A 5,063-nucleotide genomic window follows, 5' to 3' on the forward strand; every position below is an offset into this window, starting at 1 on the left:
TGGTGATAACACTGGTGATATGTGGTGATAACATAGGTGATATGTGGTGATAACATGGGTGATATGTGGTGATAACATGGGTGATATGTGGTGATAACATAGGTGATATGTGGTGATAACATGGGTGATATGTGGTGATAACATGGGTGATATGCGGTGATAACACTGGTGATATGTGGTGATAACACGGTTGTTTACTAACTAAACTCATGATAGTTAATCGTAATATAACACTATATAACATGATATAACATTATATAACATTATATAACATTATAATAAGTAATTTATTGTGTGCTTTAACGTAATGGAAAAATAACTTCACAAGTAATTTATTCTTAACCAAAACTTTAAAATCAATTGATAAACATCTCAGATAAACTCACCTTTGCTTCCAGTGAGACAATGGCATATCTCATGTACGATAATCCAATGATTAATATATATTATTGATCTTGTTTGACAAGGTTGGGAAAGGATTAATATTGTGACATCCAGTGAATTATTGAATATATAAGTTAACTATCACAATATATGGTAACTGTTGATCAATAACTGAAAAACTGGCCACAAATAGTAGTCACAGTGATAATGATTATAGTGATGGTGATTATAAAGTGATTATAGCGATTAGTGAAAAATGCGGCGAATCACTGCGAAATATAGTGATGATAAATGGATTCAGTACATCACAACCTTCAGATGTCATACACAATATATGAATATATTGTGATTATCTGAAACTTTAGGAAATGATTAATTTTGCGTGAGTCACGTGACTCATGCCTGACAGATGGTTTCCGGGACTGTCCACCTGCCAGCTGGTGGAAGGTAAGTAACTTGATCATTATTTATCAACTTTTTGGTCTGGATGTGTCAACTGATTATAGCTGTTATGTATGATTATAGCTGTTATGTATGACGCTTTAACTGATTATAGTTATTATGTATGATGTTTTAACTGATTATAGCTGTTATGTATAATGTTTTAGCTGATTATAGCTGTCATGTATGATGTTTTAACTGATTATAGTTGATATATATGGTGTATCAACTGATTATCAGTGTTATGTATGACGCTTTAACTGATTATAGCTTATGTATGATGTTTTAACTGATTATAGCTGTTATGTATGATGTTTTAACTGATTATAGCTGTTATGTATGATGTTTTAACTGATTATAGCTGCTATGTATGATTATAGCTGTTATGTATGACGCTTTAACTGATTATAGCTGTTATGTATGATGTTTTAATTGAGTATAACTGTTACGTATGACACTTTAACTGATTATAGCTGTTATGTATGATGTTTCAACTGATTATAGTTGTTAGCATGATATTTTAACTGAGTATAGATGTTGTGTATGATGTTTTAACTGATTATAGCTGTTATGTATGGTGTTTCAACTGATTATAGCTGTTATGTATGATTATAGCTGTTATGTATGACGCTTTAACTGATTATAGTTATGTATGATGTTTTAACTGATTATAGCTGTTATGTATGACGCTTTAACTGATTATAGTTATGTATGATGTTTTAACTGATTATAGCTGTTATGTATGACGCTTTAACTGATTATAGCTGTTATGTATGATGGTTTGTCTGATTATAGCTGTTATGTCTGATGTTTTAACTGATTATAGCTGTTATGTATGATGTTTTAACTGATTATAGGAGTATGTATGGTTTTACAGCTGATTATAGGTGTTATGTATGATGTTTTAACTGATTATACGTGTTATGTATGGTGTTTTAACTGATTATAGGTGTTATGTATGATGTTTTAACTGATTATAGGTGTTATGTATGATGTTTTAACTGATTATAGATGTTATGTATGATATTCCAACTCACTGTGGGTGTTATATATGATGTTTCTTTTGATTATAGCTGATATGTGTAGCTATAGATGTTATGTATATGTTTTTACAAATTTTCATTTATGATTATGTTTCAACTGATTATAGCTATATGTATATTATCTTAACTTATCATAGCTGTTATATGTGATGTTTCAACTAATTATAGCTCTTGTCTATGATGTTGTAATTGATTATTGGTGTCATGTATGATGTTTTAACTGATTATAGGTAAGTGTGGTGTTTCAGCTGATTATGCTGTTAAATAAGAAGTTTCAACTGATTATGTTGTTAATTATGACGTTTCAACTTACAATAGCTGTTGAATAGGATGTTTCAACTGATTATTGCAGTTGAATAAGATGTTTCAACTGGTTATGCTGTTAAAAAAGATGTTTCAGCTGATTATCGCAGTTGAATAGATGTTTCAATTGATTATTGCTGTTCAATAAGATGTTTCAACTGATTAGTACTGCCATGTATAATGTTTCAACTTAGCTGTTAGATATGATGTTTCAACTGATATCATCTGTTATGCATGATGTTTCAACAGGTCATATCTATTATGTATGATGTTTCAGTTTATTATAGCTGTTATGTATGATGTTTCAGTTCATTATAGGTGTTATGTATGATGTTTCAACTGATTACATCTGTTATGATAATGCTTCCTCAAACTATAGGTAATAAGTATGATGTTTCAGCTGATAATAACTGTAATTTATGATGTTACTTCTAATCATAGGCTTCATTTCGAACCAAAATTTACGTTCACGTTTCAAATGTTTATTGAAACTTATCTGACGATCAAGTTTCAGTTGATTAATGGGTCATTAGAAACATAAGACTGTAGGGAGCGTACAGAAGTCTTGTTGGTCTATGGTAGGCAGATCATGGGGTCGCCCAGTCACCAGTTACTCGTTCTTGTCGTAACATATATCCCTATTAGACGTCACACGACCGGCAGCCTGCTGTGTATGCTCGCACTACACGACCGGCAGTCCGGCTGGGTAAGGTTTAGCTATAATGTAGAAGACTGGGAGACTTTCTATGGAATATATTTGAGACGTAGTTTAGAATTTGGTTACAAAATCTCATAAAGATATGTTCTGATATCTTTTCTTTGGTTTCTTATAAGTATTTTTAACCAGTTTTCTCACAGAAATGTATTTTTAGATTTTTTCTCCAGCATTATATCAATTTTGTATAAAAATCACAGATTTTTTGTGTGTTTTTGGTTTTGAATAATTTCTGTCAGCCAGTGGAGAGTCTGGCGAGGCCTGGAAATACGTGGTTGTCGTCTGGAAGGGTTGAAGACGTGGGTGATTGGCTATACTGCCTTGGGTGTGGTCCAGTGACGTGCTGGGAACACCAACTTGTGGGTCCCCATCACCTGCTGGTGACTGTGGTGTCCCCATCACCTGCTGGTGACTGTGGGGACCCCATCACCTGCTGGTGACTGTGGTGACCCATCACCTGCTGGTGACTGTGGGGACCCCATCACCTGCTGGTGACTGTGGGGACCCCATCACCTGCTGGTGACTGTGGTGTCCCCATCACCTGCTGGTGACTGTGGTGTTCCCATCACCTGCTGGTGACTGTGGTGTCCCCATCACCTGCTGGTGACTGTGGTGTCCCCATCACCTGCTGGTGACTGTGGGGACCCCATCACCTGCTGGTGACTGTGGTGTCCCCATCACCTGCTGGTGACTGTGGGGACCCCATCACCTGCTGGTGACTGTGGTGTCCCCATCACCTGCTGGTGACTGTGAGGTCCCCATCACCTGCTGGTGACTGTGGGGTCCCCATCACCTGCTGGTGACTGTGGTGTCCCCATCACCCGAGTCCTTCACCAGGTAGGTAGGGTACCCACCATCCATGTTCTTCTTCTTGTCTTGTATTCCAGATTAGGTTTGAGGTGTGGCTTCCAGTCTGGCCATTCTGGAATCTCACACTGACGTCTTTTCCTTCTTCTTTCACGTTCCAGTTTGACCTGAGCCTTCAGGTTCTCCTTGGTTCCATATGTTGTCTGGAATATCTCTCACAAATCATAAAGCCATTTAAAGATGCCATTTATCCATACCAATGCTCGTCATTACCATCTACTTATTCCTTTTGATTAACGAGATCTAATCCCATGCAAGCGTTCCAGGATTATGAATAGCTGGAAGTATATCACAAAAATACCAATAATTCCAGCAATCGGTCATATCTTATGGCGTCTATATTTCAGCTGGAATTCCAGAAGCTGGAAAACGATGCTAATAATTTTGTCCCTGCAATCTGTGTTCTTGTAATGGATGCCTGTAGTGTCTTCACAGCTCCCCAGGTGGCAGCACTTTGTCTCTATGATGTATTCTCACAGGTCAAATTTGTTTGGCTTCTCCAGTCCTCTGTTGTGGCTTATTTGTCTTGTTGTTGTTAGTGTACACAACATGGTAACCCTGTACACTGCATGGTTAACTTGTACACCACATAACCACCCCGCAAACCACATGACCAGCTCTTAAACCACATGGTTACTCCGTCAGCCACATGGCCACATAGTAAGCCACATATCCACCTGGTATGACGCAGGGCCACGCATCATACCTCATGGTTACTCCTTAATGCGCATGGTTACTTCCTGAACTGCATGGTAACCTCTTTCTTGCCACACACGAACTTAAAACGTAGTTTTGTTTTGTGCCAGAGCAAGTCAAGTCGTCTGTGTGGTGCCACAGCAAGTCATGTTGTTTGTGTGGTGCCACAGCAAGTCCCATGGCATGTCTGGTGACACAGCAAGTCTCATGACTTGCCTTGTGCCACAGCAAGTCTTCTATTTAAATGCTTCAATTGTGTTTAAACGTCTTTCCTTCATCTATTAGCCCACTAAACCATCTCATTATTCCTATTGTGCTAACATTATCATAGAATTAGAACAAACCAGATCTTCACTAAGCTGTATATCTTAAATTGCGGTGACAGACACATTGTCTTGTTATATTACAAAATAATATTACCATCAATATTACAAAATAATATCACAACCAATATTCACCTTTCATTTCTTATGCAAATATTACAAAATAATATCACAACCAATATTCACCTTTCATTTCTTATGCAAATATTACAAAATGATATCACCATTAATACTCAACTTTCATTTCTTATCCAAATATTACAAAATAATATCACCATTAATATTCAACTT

General features: G+C 36.7%; 1 protein-coding gene across 1 annotated transcript in view; it reads left to right on the forward strand.

Moving 5' to 3' along the window:
- Positions 1-545: 545 nt before the first annotated feature.
- The window catches only part of NC2alpha (negative cofactor 2 alpha), a 347,119-nt gene continuing 342,601 nt past the window's right edge, over positions 546-5,063 (forward strand). The window contains exon 1 of the mRNA XM_071694268.1: positions 546-831. The gene's annotated coding sequence lies outside the window, so the exon portion shown is untranslated. The remainder of the gene's footprint in view (positions 832-5,063) is intronic.

Source organism: Panulirus ornatus, chromosome 57, assembly GCF_036320965.1.
Source record: "Panulirus ornatus isolate Po-2019 chromosome 57, ASM3632096v1, whole genome shotgun sequence".
Lineage (NCBI taxonomy): Eukaryota > Metazoa > Arthropoda > Malacostraca > Decapoda > Palinuridae > Panulirus > Panulirus ornatus.